This window comes from Humulus lupulus, chromosome 2 (assembly GCF_963169125.1).
Source record: "Humulus lupulus chromosome 2, drHumLupu1.1, whole genome shotgun sequence".
In the NCBI taxonomy this organism is placed as follows: Eukaryota; Viridiplantae; Streptophyta; class Magnoliopsida; order Rosales; family Cannabaceae; genus Humulus; species Humulus lupulus.
In genome coordinates this window covers 278,101,839-278,121,103 of record NC_084794.1, presented here as the reverse complement: position 1 = coordinate 278,121,103, position 19,265 = coordinate 278,101,839, and the positions used below count along the sequence as shown (strand labels likewise).

At 34.5% G+C, this 19,265-nt stretch overlaps 1 long non-coding RNA gene across 8 annotated transcripts; it reads right to left on the bottom strand.

The window, feature by feature from the left end:
• Positions 1 to 333: 333 nt before the first annotated feature.
• Positions 334 to 16,473, bottom strand: LOC133819501 (uncharacterized). 8 transcript variants are annotated; one of them, XR_009886362.1, is made up of 18 exons: positions 16,214 to 16,470; positions 15,815 to 15,968; positions 15,648 to 15,733; positions 14,461 to 14,517; positions 13,734 to 13,840; positions 13,526 to 13,631; positions 13,335 to 13,392; positions 13,084 to 13,230; positions 12,866 to 12,954; positions 12,676 to 12,757; positions 12,442 to 12,507; positions 12,244 to 12,359; positions 11,031 to 11,075; positions 10,335 to 10,407; positions 9,122 to 9,169; positions 1,082 to 1,176; positions 730 to 996; positions 334 to 543 (listed from the first exon to the last, which is right to left on the bottom strand). It is a non-coding gene; the product is annotated as an uncharacterized LOC133819501 (long non-coding RNA). The 8 variants fall into 8 exon arrangements; XR_009886363.1 differs by having other exon boundaries at positions 12,284 to 12,359; XR_009886358.1 differs by having other exon boundaries at positions 11,031 to 11,147; positions 12,244 to 12,336.
• Positions 16,474 to 19,265: the final 2,792 nt, after the last annotated feature.

The window sequence follows — 19,265 nt, the reverse complement described above, 5'->3', positions numbered from 1 at the left end:
TATAACACTTTTTTTGTGTTATACTACACTTTACTATAACATTTTTTTTGTGTTATACTACACTTTACTATAACACTTTTTTTGTGTTATATTACACTTTAGTATAACACATTATTTGTGTTATATAATGAAGTTTGCATAACATATTTCTTTGCATAAAAAGTGTTATTGTAATATATATTATAACTCAATTTTCGTATTATTGTTATATTTAGATATATTTAAATTCTCATTATATATTTTATTTATATTACACTAATTTATTCTATTATATTTTAATTTTTTTATATAAATAAAATTATCTTTCTAATATATACTAGCATCATCAAATGAACTTGATTTTCAAATAACAAAAAGTAAGAACATTCTACATTGAATTAACAATCCACAATTTAGTTTAAAACATTCAATACTTTCATCAACAACAAAACATTCTTTAAGTATTCAAGGAGTCTAAAAGTTACTACTTTCAACACAAAGAAATAAACAAAGTTACTACTTTCAAGGAGTCTGAAGTATCCTTTTATACTTCGCTTGTCATATCTGCAAAGAAATATTTTATTGTTATTATCTAGCATCACAAATTACTTCTAGAAAAATGCTATGGAAATTATATCCAAGAAAGGACACCACATACAAAATAATAGATTCACAACTACACCAAAGCAAACAAAGAAACCAAACACTAAATTATAAGACAGCAGTTATTTTTTGAGTATGAAAATGTACCTCTTGGAATAACTTTTTTGGAAGGCCATGCAACTGTGGAACCAACTGCTTCTTGTATTGTAAGCATCGCATGATTAGGACGAAATAAATAAGACTCTGGTACAATAGCAACATCAACCCATACTCGCATAAAGTCTGGTCCAAGAGGCTTTCCATGTACAGTTATATTTGGATCACTAGAATCCCAACGACCTTTAGCAACAATTGCATCTGCCCAGTCAAGCAAGTGCAAACTCTCTAGCTTTTTGCTCATATTCCACCGTTACTCTGCAATTTTAGAGCATACGTCAATAATCAAGCACTAACACTTAAACTTATATCCAAAATAAACTATATGATTTTGGTTACTAACCTGTTAAGATGGATCCAACTTTTATCCATCTCCAATGAATTTGTATTTGATGTTGTTCTCTTACTAAAATCTTGTTTTTTGTCTTGGTTTAACAACTGTTAGATAAGACAATCACATTATTTGCGGTTGTAATATCAGGGTCATGACAAGGTCATTCACACATGCTTTTAAAAGAAAACATGCCTTGGTTGAATTTCAGTATATTTCGGTTATTGAAGTTTAAAGCTCTATTGAATTTCATTCAGGGGCAGAGTTGCTTGTTCAAAGTTAAATGATCTGAAGATTCTAGAGTGGAGTTAATTACTTAATTCCAATTTACAAATTTGTTCTAGTTCCCTGTAGAGTGTTTGGGATTTCTTTATGGTCTCATACCTTTTCTGATTGTTAATGGATATAAATTTATAATTGATTCCAGATTTGTGGTTTATAGATCATTATTAGTTCTCAGCTTGATTGTATAACCGTGTATGGTGAGTTGTGTTCAGAATAAGTAGTAAACATTTCTAGAAGAACAAGGTTATTTTAGAATTAGAGAGAGAATTAAGACATAAAATAAAATAGAACTTTAGAGAGAAATAGAATAATAACAGAGAAGGTGAACATTTAAAGAGAATCAAGAGAGGAAGAATTCAGCAATTCATTCATTTCTTACTAGTGTCAAAAACAGTGTCAAGAACTTGAAATGGGTGGCTATCTTCAACAATAAGTACTTTAGGGCCTTTACTTTGTCAATGTTCTTTTTCTTTTTTGATTGGCATTTGTGGTCTTTATATGTAATAGTCGCATATCTTATTAGATGTTTTAGAATGCAGTGCCTATTAATGACTTTCTAGGATATAATATAGGTGATACTTCATCATCTCTAGTTATTACAACTTTAAAGAAAAAATAGGTATTCTTAAATTAACATTCTAGAAAGTCACTAATAGGCTAATGTTGTAGAGTCCAAGAACTTTACTTAACTAATTGTTTAGTAGTATTATAGTATGTTTAGTATTATCTTTGTTACTGTGGATTTTTGGTTCTGACCGGGAATTATTTGGACACTCATAGTAGTACTTATAGATTTTCTAAGTTTAACCTATAGTTTAAGAATATTAATTTTAACCTAAGGTTGATTAAAATGACTGATATTAAGGATTATATTTATTATACTATAAGGTTTAGATATCAACCAATAGGATTTTAAGCACATGTTATGAATGGGTAATTAAGGATTAAGTATTTTTGAGGATTAAATTAAATAAGGGTAAAGTTTGAATGTTATAGGGTCAGTCAGCAGCTTTGAATACGTTGAAGGCTTAGTCAAGGCTGTTTACTCCATTCAAACTTAGCTAAAAATGTGTAATTTCGTGTTTAAATATTCAGCGTGTGCCGATATATCGCAGCTATAGGGGGCGATATATCGCAGCACATAGATACGGAAAACACGAGACGATGCACGGTCGCCTCGGGCATACTGGCCCAGGCGATATATTACCTATAGGGGGCGATATATCGCCTCCTCCAGCATAAATTCAAACATTTTTGAATTCATTTCCTTTCAGCCATTCAAACTTCTTCATAAGTCCAGCATCTTTTGAACGAGTCTTCAGCCTCTGCTGAATGATTATTCAAATGATTTTCACCTAAAAAGCCATTATTTTTATTCAAGTAAAATCAAGATACTTTCATTCCCAAACTCTATAAATAGGACCTAGTACCCAGCCATTATTCACCTTTTGCTCTAAGTTCAGAAGCTGCTAGTGTTAAGTGAGTGTGAGAGTGTAAACACCTGGTTTGGGAAAATCATAAGCTTAAACATCATAAGCTTATCAAACACTTTGGGAAGTGAGGTTCTATAGTATTTCGGTTGTGGTGTAATTTGATCTTACAAGTCTTTGAGGTAACCAAAACTCTAGTTCATTTGTTTTAAGTTATTTTCCCTTCTCTTAATCTTCTACTCAGTCTCCTAACCCCATTTTATTTTGGTTAGGAAATCTAAGCTCTTGAGCACATAAGTTTTGGTAAGTGTAACTTTCAATTGTTTAGTCTTTCCATCCCTTTCATTTCATCTCTTTTCTTCTTTAGACTCACTCTTTTTAATGGTTATTAGGAGTGTTCCAAAAAGTCCCAACTCAGTCCACATATCCCGGTAACTTTGGTAAGGAAAATAGGCTAGAATCTATATGTTTATGTTTATGATATTTTATGTGTTATGTTATGAAACATGCTATGAATTATGTTATGAATGTGTATGTTTGTAGGCTTGGGCTTATGCCCTATCTGACTAACAAGACCCCAAAAAGGTTATGGGCATATGCCCACTTAGCTAGTGGGACCCCACTAATCTCATGGGCATAAGCTTGTTTAGTCTATGGGACCCCAAGTAATAATGGTCATTATAATAAGTGTATGTATTATGTGTTATGATATGTCTTTACGTTTATTATGAAGTTTATGTTTATGACTATGTGTTAGATTTTCCTTGCTGGGCATTAGGCTCATTCCTTTTTGTTTTATGTGCAGGAAAATAGCTTTAGAGGCGGTAAGATTCGTGATGCTTAGAGGATGTGTATCGATGATGAATGGAGTCAAGGGGCCGAGCGTTATTCGATTCGAGGATGTAGTCTCATTTTACTTTTTTATGGTTTTACATGTATTTTTCGCATTTTCTATGTAACTCTTTTCATTTTAAGTTATTTTTGTTTTAAAGACAATGGGTACCCATATCCTACTTATTTTTATGAAAGTAACCTTTGTTTCTACAAGTTTATAATAAATTATGGTATTTTCGCAAATGTATGTTTTAGTAAGAAATTTGTATGTATAGTTCGATAATGGTCCAAAAGTCTAGATTAGTGGGTCATTACAGTTGGTATCAGAGCAAACGGTTCCTTCACATGAAGTTCTCCTCGATACACACTCTCAAAGCTCCGAATCTGACCGCCAAGTAAGTGTTGAAGTTACAAGTTACTTTATCTATGTGTATAGCTAACAACTTTAGTGTTTATGTTTCAGTTAAGAATGAACGGAGCTTTAACCTACCAAGATATCCGAGCCATTAAGGCTTTAAAAAGAATAAGGGAGCCAAGAAACACTGTAGGAGCCCTAGAAAGGATCACTTGAAGGTTGCTTTTGTTTCACCAAGAGATAGGTGGCCTTCAAGAGGCTAAACAAATAATGCTAAGATCAACGGAACAATATGTATTAGTAATTAGGTTGTTTAAAGATTTCCATCCTGTAATAGCAGCTTTAGAAGAAATATGGGAAGAAATGCGTGAGGAGGATGAATTACCATTAGCAATGAGATACTATTTCCTCTTAGTTAGGTTTACCGCAAAATTTGAGTTTCAGTTCACAAATGAGCAAAAACATAGGATTCTCACCAACCTACCTATAGGACGTTTCGATGCTCATGACAATGATGATTATGAGCAAATAGATGATGATATGTTAGATGACAGATCGGATGTAGAAGATCCCGATTTTTAGATTAGAAGTTTTTAGTGTTTGTTTTATTTATTTTTTATTGTAATAAGTGAAATTGTTTTTCAAATGAATAAACATGCTATCTGAATATCATGTGTGAGTTTGATTTTATTTTCGCAATCATAATAAATACTAAATAAAATGAATAATGACTAAGTTCGGTGAGGGTGGATACAAATCAATGAACCTAGTTTCCTTATTGACAGTTAGGGGGCCATAGTAGTGGGAACGATTTTACTGATCCCAGCCCTCCCTCAATATGGTTAACTTTGGAACAAAGATGAGTTTCGAGCCTGAGAATTAAGTCATATAGGATAATTAGAAACACACTTAGAAAATAAAGATGACTTGTTTTTCTAAGTATAGAAACCCACTCTAAATAATAAATAAAGATGCTAATTACTAATTTTTTTTAACAGAAATGTTATGAGAAATATTTTTATCGCTAATGTTTACATAGCTCTCCAAAGTTTCTGTTAGGAGGTTGGAGGATATTGGAACCAAAATGATTAACTTATAATTTATTTCTTTTTGGGTACAGATAAAAACACTGAATTTTTTTCCATTAATTTGATGGTTTCAAGTGAATATTTGTTATCTAATTCTTATCTAGGGTGCATGCGAAGTGGACAACTTCAAATTTGATTGACTTGACTAGGTTTGCTTTACTACTGGAAAAAGAAATAGATCTTTGATGTGTGTATGATTACACAGGAAAAAAACTATTGTTTGGTACTGTCCTAAGCATTTTTAGACTAGGCTTCATTTCATTCTAGTCTAGCTTGTATCCAAATTATTAGATTCATATTCAACAGATGTGTTCAATTTTTCTGCAGACTGATTTTAATTTTAGCAACAAGTATGATAGGCTCAAATTGATATCAAACATTAGGATTAAATAAATAGAGAGAATTCAGGGGGACTATGAATAAGGAAATATAGAAAAACCTAGGTATGCAAGACCAAGTTCTCTCTAAGTGCAAGAATTTTACTACAGAAAACAGATTGCAAATATGAAATTTTGATGGAATGTAATTCTGTTCTTCTTTGTGTTATTTGAAAATCGTGTATCATTTCTTTTGTTTTTATGCTAATGCAGTGGATAGTGAGAGATAGCATAACAATGGGAATTGAGAGGAGTCTTTCTACTGGGAATTAGGATGTTAAGCGATTTAAGATGAGCCGGAAAGGCATGACACAGGTTGTATACTTCCCATAATTTTAATATTTTTTCCTGTATATATGTTCTTTCAGCCAATTTTAGTTTATCCTATAATTTTTTTTAGTATTTGGCACTTCAGTTGGTCCCTAACTCATGAGAAAAATCTCTTAATTGATTCGAATTATATAAATTCGGGTAGTTCTGTAAGCTTGCCAAAACATTTTATCTCGACGAGTTTTTAGAAATTTTTTGTTGAGGTTGAGGTAATGGAGGTTTTGCTGTAATTTATAAGATCTCTTGGAGTCCCGTGTCTGTCTTGCTTTTGAATTATAATTGTGGGTCAGGGATGTTTAATGTTCCTTTGGCAGAGCTTTGGTTTAGGTGTGCTGCCTAGGCAATTCTCCTTTAATTGCATTGTTACTATATACAATACTATTGTCAAAAGCACTGTTGGCCTATTTATAGATAGGAAAATAAACTAAACTAGCAATCATAAAACACAGAACCCACGCATTCTATCACTGGAACCGAAATAATGATGGGAAAAAAGTACCAACTGATGATGTGATATTCTACAATCAGTATTGGTAAGTGCTCATGTTCCCTCTTGCATACTTGCACAATGTAAAACTACTTGAATCCCTGGTTTCATTACTCAAATCGTTTAAAATACCTTCTCGTTCGAAATAGCATTTTGTACTAGTCTGATTGTTTCTTTTCATCGGGTATTTAGGAGTACTGAAATATGTTTATGCCATGATTAACAAGTACTGTTTCATGGGTCATAAAACATTAAAACTTTGGCTGTTAATCAGGGAAAGCAACATGGGGAGGAGGCATTATTCTTGAATATATTAGTAGTTGGCTTCCATGCCATTACATGAGACTAAAATTATAATATTTTGGAGTTATCCTCTCTATTTTAGTAGTTCTTTGGATGGGGACCTGGGAAAAGTAGCAAAATGTTGAGTGTTTGTGCTGAGTGTTGTGTTTTGGGATTCTTGTACAAGTCTGGAAAGACAGGTTGCTAGTTTATGGTGCTATTGAGACAAGGTACTATCTGTGGTATATTATGACTAACCTTTCTTCTGTTTCTTCTTAGTGCTATTGATTCATCTAGTTAGTGATTTTATTTGTTACTCTAACTTAGTTATAAACATCCTAAATTTATTTGGTTTCAGTCTAACTTTGAAACCTGTCCAAATAAGAGAGTTACATTTGCTATGTTTTGATTATTGATAAGGCAACCTCTCTTGATAAATACAACCTAGAATAAAAGGAAATATATATAAGAAGGGAAAATATACTGAAGTTATTAAGATGCAGATTCCATGATTACCCCTAAGAAATTTTAAGCAAGTTTACCATCTTTTGAGTTCGTTTAAATGCCTTATGGTGCTCTTAGTTTGTTCTGTTTATTGATTCATTAAGTCTGTTTCTGAGAATATTCTGACTTAGTGAACTGTAAAACAGAACGATCAAATTTTTATTTTTATAAAATTCTTGGATTTTAATGGTCATAGGATCATAAGTTCAACGTCTAGCCACCCAAATTGGAAGGGATAACTCTTCAATAGCAAGATTGAAGCGTAATATGCTAATTAGTTTCATCTAGCTGCATTTTGAATTTGGCCAGTGAAACCAATAAATAACTCGTTTAACTGCATTTTATTTTATTTTCTTTCAGAATCCCTACACTGAACATTCTTATGGCTGGTTATTTTATTTATCTTGTTTTGGTTTCTATGTTAGTTTGCTAATTGCAAAGCTACTGATCCTTTTTGTCGAACAGGGCTGTGACTTGCTAATTGCATTCTTGTTCAAGCTGCCATGTTTTGATTATTAGTTGTGCTTTAATTGATCATTGAAACTGTGTTGATGTTAAATTCATGGCTGATTGTACATGCATAAGAATTTACATGATTGTTAATAATGGAATCCAACATTCCATATGTAAAAATATATGATCTAATGCTTTAATATATTTGTATGTAGTTGTCTAGTGGATTAATTAGAGAAAATATTATCAAAGAAAGTTAAGTATAGTTATTTTCTTCTAATTGTTTCTGTATAATCTTTCTAATTTCAGAAAATTGAGGATGGGACTTGAGAAGCTAGCTTGCAAGTTATGATTAAACGAGTTTCAAGTATGGTTCATAGTCTCTCTCTTTGTTTCTTCTTGGCTGGTTGTTTATCGAATACATTTTAGCACCCCCTACTGTTTAAAAGGTTCACTTTCATGAAGAATAATAATAGGAGGTTATTTTTTTAGCTTCAACTGTCCACTGATGTTTTTATTTTCATGTCATTTTATAGAAAGAACTAAATCAATAGTTTATTGGCAACAGGGATGGAGGAACTGTCAATTTTTTTTAACAAGAGAAGGTAATATTCTTGTAGGAAACTAATTTACCATCATGAGATATTGTTTCTTTTTTCTATTGTTTTGAAAGCAGATTTTTTAAATGGATTTGGTTAAGAATTAGCCCTAATATTAGTACTAATTGGAATTGTTTTAGTGGGACACTCTAAATTCCAATGAATAATCATTCCAAAAGCCTTGCTTTAATTTATGCATCACGTGTAGGACAAATCATGATGACTAATTATATATATGCTATAATGATAACCAGATGCTATAGTGAATCAATGATAAGATCATCTCAGTGATTCATTCATTCTAAAGTTTATATATTCTCTTTTTCTTTTTTTACCTATTAAAATTCATTCCTTATTGCTCAAATGGTTTTGATTGTTCTAGTGCTGAGATTTTTAATTGTATGTTATAGCAGTTACTTGATTTTCTAGTACCATGATTCTTAGTCCCACTAAAGATTTCTTGGTCTAAATCTATTACTAATTTCTAGTACTTTAGTTTCATTAAGCTTTCTCTTTATCCTTACATGTATGCCTTCCTTACTCTCTACATATATATATATACTATTGTATCATGTATGTATCATCTTAATTGTGATTAAATATATGTGTGTGCCACTAACTAATTGGGTTTGGATCAAAGACAAGATTTTAGCTTGGGTTGTGGCAATTAAATCTAATCTATACATATGGAAATAATGAAAACAATATGACTAAATGAAAAATTTAATCTATACATATAATGAAAAATCTAATCTATACATATAAAAGCTTACCTAACTATCTATCAATACCAAGTCAAAAAATTCAAACACACAATAAGTTTTCTTCCTTATATCACCGCAGCACACAAACAAATATTCCAGAACCTACTTCTCTAATACACACAAGTTTTCAACCTTCCGTTATCACCACAGCACACAATTTTAATCTCAGAACCTACTTCTCTATGGATGAATATTTAAGATATTCAAACTCCTCTAACATTTTAAAGATATTAATAATAAGAGTTAAAAGAACAAATTCTGTACCTCTTGCAAATTACATTTGCAATGCTCCTTGCCAATTCGATCCCCAACCTAAAGAATATAATCAATACTTAAAAGATTAATACAAAATTAAAATTTGTCAATAGATATTAAACAAGCATGTATGATAAACTAACAAACTAAACAACATGGCAAGCAAGCTCAAACAACCAAAAATAAAAGTTAGAATATGACCAATCAGAATAAGGATGAACTATTCAGTGGATGGGTTTAAACTTTACAAGAGTGATATTGCATTGAAATATTGGGCGTTCTATTTTTCTTACTGTTTTCAAAATCTGAAGAGATTTTTCTTACTATTTTTCTTACTGTTTAAACTATTCAGTGGATGCTTTCTATACGTGTTTAGTGTAAAGCAGACCCAAAGTTGGGTTCCCCTTAAAAAAAAGAAAAAGAAAAAAGAAAGACCCGAACTAAACAACATTGTTGTTCCATTGCTTCATGTATGGTTGCTCTATCATGTTCTCTCATGCTGTTAAAGAAAGTGATACTAAACTTGATATTTTCACACGAACAAAAAAACAGATGAAACTTATGAAAAGATTAAAACAAAATCATCAAATGATATATTCTCTTTTGTATAATGGTTTTGAAAATATCATTTAGATTGACTGAGGATGATACAATCCAAGCAATTTCCTGTTCTGTAACTAGTAAAAATACTAAAACAGGTTTAATTACAAAAAAGGAAAAAAACACATTAAGCAAGCGGAATTAAAAATTCAATGATGATATAATTATTGATTTAATTCATACAATATGTTATTAACAAGCAGAAACATCGTAATAGATTCCATGAAAAGATTAAAAAAAATAAGTTAGGATTTCTTAATGTCTATGCTTTAGAAACCATGTGAACAAATGGCTTCTCTATGTATTGACATAAAATCAGAAAATATATTCATGCATATTATATTGGAATGTTTCTAGAGAATGTTAATTGCATTTTTTGAGTTGTATGTCCATTCCTCTTCAATTTTTCCTTAATGCTTTTATCTCTTTAATAAGAAATAGAATATCATATCAATGATACTACAAGCAATTCTAACAAGAAAAAAGATGAAGGGATTGAGAAAAGAAATCTAGTATATACAAGTAGGAATAATATCATGATGCACATCATGTATGCTAGGTTTAGATAATTGCAAGCTAGAAAGAGTAGTTTCATTAGAAACCTGAGGGGCATCTCAAATACCTATCAAATTCATCTATGCAGCAAAGTCCTCCATCTGCTAAAACTAGGGCCCCAGCTTCCAACATCCATTCTCCTGCATATAGCACAAATATAGTAAAATTATTTAATCGAAATATTACCATTAATGTCGTACAATATTTAAATATGATATAATAGCTGATTGTTACAAGGAGAATTCCAGAAACATATAAAGAACAAAGATGTAGTACAGGTACAATTTGAAGCCAAGGAACTAAAACAACTTGTAACGAAAATACAAAAACATTCTATCAAAGATAGACCAAACCACCTTTATTTTAACATGCTTTCTAAAATATTAATTGTGAACACAGGGTACAAGCTAACAAGAACCCAAATTTAGCAAAAGATGAAGACAGAAAATCACTGCTTTCATTTCACAACCATCTGATCAGATTATTTAGCCCCATGGAAGCAAGAATTGGAGTTTTATGATGAAAGATTTTGTTATCATAACAAAGATGTTCTCAGTCATTGAGAGAGTTACTGACTCGAAGTGTGAGCAAAAAGGGAGATACAGAGAGAAAAGTAAGAGCAGAGACAATGAGATGGGGAACAGGACTAGGATGTGCAAGGTGGTGGCAAACCATGCAAAATGTTAACGCAAACTAATCACAACTTCTGTCAGATTCGTTACTCCATGGATACAAGTTTAGGATAGAGAAATGAGAAACATACCTCCATCCTTGACTGCAGTGACAGTGAGTCCAGCACTAGTGCTTCCTAAGCCAGTAGTGACAACAAATCTGTTACTTAACTTTGCAGCAAATTTCAAGAACTGAGATTTCTCAGTACCTGAGAAAAGCCTTAAAAAATTTTACTACATATATACATATACATGTAACTTTTTTCGTATAATGCTTTAATGATTACATACAGATTCAAAAAAAGAATCTGAACTCATTAGCAGTTGTTCACCAATGATAGTAATATAAATATATATATTTGGGTATATTGAAATAATAAGATAACTCCCACCTATATAATTAGCAAAATAAAAGGACCAGAAACCCTAAGGGAAGGGTAAAGCAACAAACAATTAAACTGAGCTGCATTACTCAAGCCAAACAAGAATAAATTAACAAGGACTAGAGAAGAATTTTCAGCTTTGAAAAACTATTTTTATTGGAAAAATTAATAATGGTTGGGCAGTTTTCTATTTTTCAAGGAAAATTTCAGTAATTCTAATTTTCTGTAGTTATAATTAATGTAGCTAATGCATGTGTTTCCCGAAAAGACAAGTTATAAAATGGCGTGCAATCCATATCTCAATTGTTATAAGGGAGAAAATACCTCTTATACTAATAACCTTTAGAATAACACCCAACAAACACATCAAGAGCACAAGAACATATCAAAAGCATCAATACCAATATTTAACATGGTTTGGAAAATATTGCTTTTGTCCATGGATCCAACCAGCAAAGAAATGTCTTCTATTGAGAAAATAAAACCCTGAAGTTTTGAACTATTTAAGTCCAGTCCTAGAGCTTTCTTCTATACTTTCTTGCTCTCAAAATTTCTGTCTAAAATTTATATTTTCCCACCCTTAGACTATTTACAATAGTTACCCTACCTATTATTTTCATTAAAGGACAACTCAATACAATACTATGGATAACTTGTTTGTAATAACCCTAATTGTATTGTACAGGAAAATTCATATAGGTTACAGGCTTTAGACACTCATAAAATATCATGAATCAGTTAGACAAAATACAATGGTGTTCTTATTTTTCTAGATTTAAGTGATTGTTAATTTCCTATCAGAATTTTGAAGAAAAGAAAGCTTCTTCAACTGAAGCATAGCATAAATGCAGTAGTCTTGAATTGATAGAATTTTATTTAAGTAATGAACCCTATAAGTATGCAATGAAAATCGAAAAGGTACCTGGGTCTCCAACCAAAAGTAAATGAGACTCTCCTCGTACCTTGGTTCCAGAAGCATCAACATGTTGCACACCTCCAATAAGTGTTAATGAACCTAAGTTGAAAAAAGAGAAGGTGCTGGTAGTGAATGTTTAACAGTCATTCAAAATCTTTAACTTAAGATAAACAAATCATGAATTTATATGAGAAAGCTATGTACCTGCAAGCTTTACAGTGAAGAGTCCAAAAATTTGTGGACAAACACCTTGTAATATTGCATTTCTCCCTGAATAATTTTCATTAAAAAAATTGAAGTCATAACTGTCTTACATATAAGGGGGCCTAGTTTCCAATATTTTCTTTTTTAATGAAGATCTCTAATTGATTGATGCTGAAGAATTGATAGAAGAACACTCATTTATAAAATGATATATATTAATCAACGATGCCTTACCTTTCAAAGGGGTATCCTTAAACGATGACTAAATTTTTATTGCTGTCACCTAGACGACCCCTTAGAGCACCAAACAATTCAGCTGAAAATAAACATTAAACAATAATTAACAAATGGGAGGATATAAAGGAGGCTGAATAGCATGTAAAATAATAAATAATAACAATAGAGGGAGAGAGAATTTAAACACATGATAGAATGTACTAGTTCCATTGGGTTGGACGCCCTGTTAGCCTCTTCCAAAACTTTATTCACAGCTTCAATTGACTCCAAGCGAGCCTAGAAAGCAGAAAATACAAAACATCAAAACACTACAATGGCTGCTAAATATCTCCCCTTTGGACCTTTCAGCAGCAGGCAGGTGTCAGGCTCCATCCCTAAAAACATTAATTATGATCAAAATATTACCTTCCAATCAGTACTTTCTAAGCCTTTAAGCAGGGTAGGTGTAATCTTCCCACTAATATCTTCCCGTGGCAGGCCATCTAGTCCACCAGAAGATGCAGATGTAGGTTCTGCTGATTTAATAGTTCTCTTTGGAGCTGCTGCTGCACCCTAGATAAGATATGGGAATACATCAGTAAAAAATAAACAACAACGAACAATACATGCATATTGAATGATTAAGTTGGAGCACCGCAAATGGATTCTTCTCATACTCCGTATCCAGTGCACTAAGGAGTGCAGGTTTAACATCAGAAAGAAACCCTTTAATATCTACAAAAGAAAAGGGGTGGGAGGGAGTTACAAATTAATTATAAAAAAAAAAATCAATGTTTGGGAGCAGTTAAACTATATATTTAAAAGGAAATTGAGGTGTGTGGACAATTCAAATAAAATGAGTATCAACCTGGGTCGACAAATTTATGCCAAACACCCAAAAGCTTGACAGAAAAAATTCTAGTAGCAGCTGCACTTGACTGCAGTCCAGTATCTTTACAAAAATCAATTAAATCCTGTAAAACAAAATATATCAATTCCTTTAATAGCTGAATTTGGTAATTATTAACTAACAGTTAGACAAAGCCAAAAAAAAGGGCCCAAATATAACTCCAAACCTTAAGTTTCAAATGGAGATGCCAAAATCGTCCACTGCTGAAACCATCCACAGTAGCCCCTCGCTAAGAACCTTGGGATTCTTGTGCTCTTTCAGTATCTTGTAAAGCTACAATACAAAGAATTCCTTGACTTTTATTGGATTATAAAAAATAAAAAAAGAAATCAAAGAAAAGAAATACAAGTTCCAATCAATTTAGAACCTAATATGTTTCATCCCTGCTTCAGAAGTTCACAAGAGAAGTGCAAAGAAACTTCTCTATAGAAATTATTTAAATGGAAGACTTACTCTTTCAAAAATAAATCCAGGACCTACAGCTTCACAAAAAGTGTTCACTGTTGTGTAATAAGTTTTAAATATGTTTAATATGATTTCTTTTATGATTTTACTGTTGGCAACATGATTAAAGCTGGTTTCAATTACAGTTTCTCCTATGTTTTTACTGTTGGCAACATGATTTAAGGTTGTTTCAACTTTCAGTTTCAATAGCAATCATTTCAGATTATCAATCATAATGGTTTATTTTTATTTAAATAGGAATTTGGCAAGAGAAATTTCTCAAGAATATGTTACTACAAGTTCAAAATCTATTCTGTCAATGTACTCATTGTTTGTTGATAAATTACTGAAGAAATCGATGCATAAAAATAAAGAGAAAGAAAATGAGTTGTTTGATAAAATGAAAAAATAAAGAGAAAAGAAAAAGAAGAGAAAAAATAGAGGGATACCCGCTAAATTTATTCTCCTCTGCTTTCACTCTTCTCATCAATAAATCTATTTAGATCCTGCACCAAGTCATTAAATAAATAGTCAAATCCCTGCATATTCAAACCCAGCAGGTTGTCTGCAATTTCAAATGTTAAATAACAATTGTCAAATCCCTGCATATGCTTTATAAAGACTTCAGTTCATGCTAGTAGAAAACCAACATAGAAGCAGACATTTATATTGGTTTTGGTACTAAATCTATCCCAGAACAGAGTAAAAGTTCTTGCCACCACTTTCATTTGTTATCTTGAAAGAAAAATAGTTTATAGGTTAATGAAAATATTATAATCAATGTGCCAACTCATCCACCAGAATTATTGTGGGGAATAAACTCACTTACATGCCTGCTTAAAGCGTGTATGTGTGTGTATATATGTAATTATCTGTGTACTATTTTCTCATACCGCAGCACACATATTACTTTTCTTCTCTTAATTGCAAAACAAGAAATATATGGGGTCCTTTTATCTACTGACCAAACAAGACATAGGGAATAGTAAACAGAGCAGTGTTGTAAATATAATGTTGGGTTATTCGGAGACATTATACTTATGGACAGAGCAGCTACTAGTTATTTTCATGGGTTTTTTTGGCTATAATAGTACTAGAAGACCCTTCATGGAAGAAACAAGTGTCCTCAACCATGTATTTAAACATCATTTTTAACAAAAACAAGTGTCGTATATCTCACAATTCAATGCCAAATTAAGAAGCATACAAAGTCAAATTAAGAAAGGATTCAAGGCCAAGAATCCCATTTACTCATTTACAAGCAATTACTCATATATCTCATTGAAGCATTCTGTCAAACACCTTTAATGCATTATTTAAAGCTTAGTAATATATACTTTAAAACAGCAAGCAAGTCCAGATACGTCCTATATTCACTCTTTCTCTCTCTTTCTATATATATATACTAGAAAAAACTCAGTGAACGGTCACTCCCATATAAAGCATCATTTTTTATAAAATATTGACACTTCATTTGTGCAGAACAGGGTCCAAATTCATAGAATATCTGAAAAATGTCAAAATTTGTAAGAGGGGTCATGTTTATTGTCAACTGAAACCACTTAAATGAATTATCAAGTGAAAACATCTGCATAAATTAGGAGAAGCTGACAGTTAACAAAAGAAGTACTCATACCCTTCTACTGAAACAAGGCACCAATTTTTAGGAATAAGACAATGGAAAGAAGCCTTTTCACTGATGGACTCAGATCGAGCATTAAACTGAAATTTTAGGAACCAAAAAAAAATTATAATATCTATAAAAAAAAACCATCTTGAACAAAGCCAAAGTTAAGATTTTACCATCTTATAGTGATCAGGTTTCTCAGTTTTCTTAGTGAAACTGGGAATAAGTCCCCATTTCATGCATTGGAGGACCACTGCACCATCAGAGGCGTCTTCTCTGCGGATAACGGATATGTTTGATCCCGGGGAAACATTGTACGAAGGACGATAGCTGCACACACATACGTATATATATATTTATATACAGATATATATATGAGTTTAACTTATATGTAAACATTTTTTCTTCTCCGAAAACACACCAAAAAATGAATATATATATATGAGTTTAACTTATATAAATTGATTAACAAAGAGAAATATGATTGATGAATAATTAAATCAATGGTGAAACAACCAAAAATGAAATTACAATAAAAACTTTGAGTGATGAACAATTAGAATCAGAGACTGTACCGTAAAGCTCCTTCGTTGTTCTTCGCGGATTAAAACAAGAAATTTCAACTGTAGGAATTTCGTCTTGAATCAGAGAAACCCTTGAATCGAATGCGGTGAAGCCCTTCTCAGATTTGTCTTTCGTGAAGGGGAGTGAGAGACCGAGAGAGCTACTAGCCTACGGGAATGACCGAGAGAGAACGAGAGAGCTAGTCGTGAAGAGAAAGATTGAAGAAGAAGAAATGGTTAAGGGGAAATGGGTACACGGGAAACTAGAAAAAACTTATTCATTTTGGATGGCGGTATTTTATTTTACTTTGCCGCCCGAAATTTTTCACATGTACAATAACTCTTTTTAAATACTATTATAATAATGTGTTATGGTAATGGGTGTTTGGTGTAGTGCAAGGAAATGCTGTAGCATTCCCTCCCGGCTAATTGATCTCCCTTTAATGTTCCGATGCCGCTAGGGGTCGAGAACTTAAGGGCTAGATGCCTTACTGATGAGACTGCCCCCAGCCCAACCAGGGCGGGTCTCCCGAGCAGAACATTGTAGGCTGAAGGTAGATCCACAACCACAAACTCCATCATCTTGGTCGCTGAGACCCAGTAGTCTCCCAAGGTTACGGGGAGCTCGATGGATCCCATGTAGGCGGTCCCTTCTCCTGAAAAGCCGTATAAAGTAGTCGCACACGCTTTCAGGTCGCAAAGGGAGAGTCCCATCTTCTCAAGGGTTACTTTATAGAGAATGTTCACTGAGCTCCCATTGTCTATGAGAACTCGGTGAACCCTTTTATTTTCCAGCTGGAGAGTGATGACCAGCGGATCATGGTGAGGAAACTGAACATGGGACGCGTCTTCCTTAGTGAAGGTTATTGGTTGAGATTCAACCCTCTGACACTTTGGAGCTCTAGGTTCGGGTTCATAGGGAGACCCGTCCCCAGTCTTCAGCTCGTTAACGTATCTTTTTTGGGCATTTTTGCCCATGCCTGCGGGATGAGGCCCTCCCGAGATGGTTATTACATCCTCTCCATCTATCGGCGGGGGCCTATGTTCCTCCAGAGCTCGGGAATTATTGTTTTGTGTGGGCTGCAACGCGGCCGCTTTCTGGCTCACGGTCGCCTGATTAGTACTATGGTTCTTGACATATTGTCTGAAGTAACCTCTCGAGATCAGTCCTTCGATCTCTTCTTTCAGCTGTCGACATTCATCGGTAGTATGCCCAATGTCTCTGTGAAATCGGCAATACTTTCTGGAGTCCCTCTTAGACTTCTGATTTCTCATTGGGTCCGGACGCCTAAAGGGAACCTGGTTTTCATTAGCCAGGTATATGTTCTCCCGAGACTCATTGAGCTCAGTGTACACTCTATACACGGAGAAATATCTCTCCCCCTTCTTTTTCTTTCCTCCCTCGGCCTCGGGGTTACTCCCTTCGTTCTTTTTTCTCTTGGAAATGTTTTTCGCAGCAGGCTTTGAGGATGGTGGGTCTGCCGAGGTTGGGGCAGAGTTTATGTTTATCGTTGTAGTTGCGGGCTGGGAAGTCATATTAAGTGTCGACCTCGCTTCCTCTACATTGACAAACCTCTGTGCCCGCTTGTTAAACTCGGTTATGGACCTCACAGGTTTTCTCTGCATGTCGTCCCAGAGAGCATTCCTTGGCATAACTCCAGCTTGGACAGCCATTAGGTGACCGCTGTCATCCACGTTTCGAGCTCGGGCAACTTCCAAATTGAACCTCGTAAGGTAACTTTTCAATGTTTCTCCTGGCTTATGCCGAACGTTAGTCAGGGTTGACGCCTCAGGTCTAACCCCCGTCATGGCCCTGAACTGCTTCTTGAAGTCTTTAGACAACTACTCCCATGAAGTTATTGAGTGTCTTTTATATTTTTCGAACCAGCTTTTGGCTGGTCCTGTCAAAGATGCTGGAAATAACATGCATCTGAGCTCGTAACCCACGTTGCTTGCTCTCATTTATGTGTTGAACGAACTTAAATGGATGAATGGGTCGGACTTCCCCTCAAACGTTGGGACGTGAGGGATCCAAAATCCTTGGGGAAATGGAGTGTTAGAAATATGGGGAGCAAACGGTTCAAGCTCCTCGTCAAAATCTTCATATCGATCCCAACCTTGCTCGCTTTTCAAAAGCCTAAAGGCCTTTTCCAACTAATCAATTCTTTCCCGGACCGGGTCCGCGAGGGGTACCGTCTGGAACCGGTTGTTGTCGATCACAATTCCAGGCTCGCGCCTCTGTAGGGGGTCTTTACGCCTATTCAAGCGATCCCTCAGGTCCGGGTTTATCGGGTTATCATTACCCCGACTTTGATTCAGGTGTTCTCGCAGGTCGGAGCGATTCCGGCAGTTTCCAGTATTCTTACGACCTTGATCATGTATGCTGACCGATCTGGTATCTCCAGAGTCATCACTAGTAAAATTGTGGCATGGTTATTTCGAGGTGGATCTTTTCCATGCCGCCTCGTTTCCGCTGTGCGAGACTGAGATGTTTGACTTCTCTCTGATAGGGCATCTCTCCGCTCCTGGAAAGCTTCCCTGTTTCCTTGTCTCCTCCCCGCACGCCTTTTGTCCTGACCTCGAACTGGTTGAGCATTCCTGCGAGGGGGTGAAGGATACCTTATAGGTGATGGAGGGAATTGTATGGGTGACGGTGGCTGCCACCCATTTCACGGTCTAGATGGTTCGGAGTTTGCCCGAGATGGGTTGGTTGCATTCGGTGCGCTCCCAGGGACTTTAGTCCGAGCCTCTGCAGGGGCTTGGTTGTTCTCAGTTCCCGCAGGTACTTCCATAGGCGGATTAACCGGGGCCCTAGCCCGAGTACTTCTCTGGGGCCTAGGGGGAGCGGATGGTTCTGCTGGTACCGGTGGTTGTGTCGACCTTCTTGTAGCAGCATTCTTTCGCAGACGCCCACGGGGCCTACGAGGAGGAACATGTACGTTCCTAGGAGGAGGAGCTTGGTTTTTACGCAGAGGCGGGGGCTGAGCCACCTACACCTCTGTGGCTATCCTTGCTAACTCCTCACTCTTCTTGTTGGCTTCTGCCAACTGTTGTTTCAGTTGCC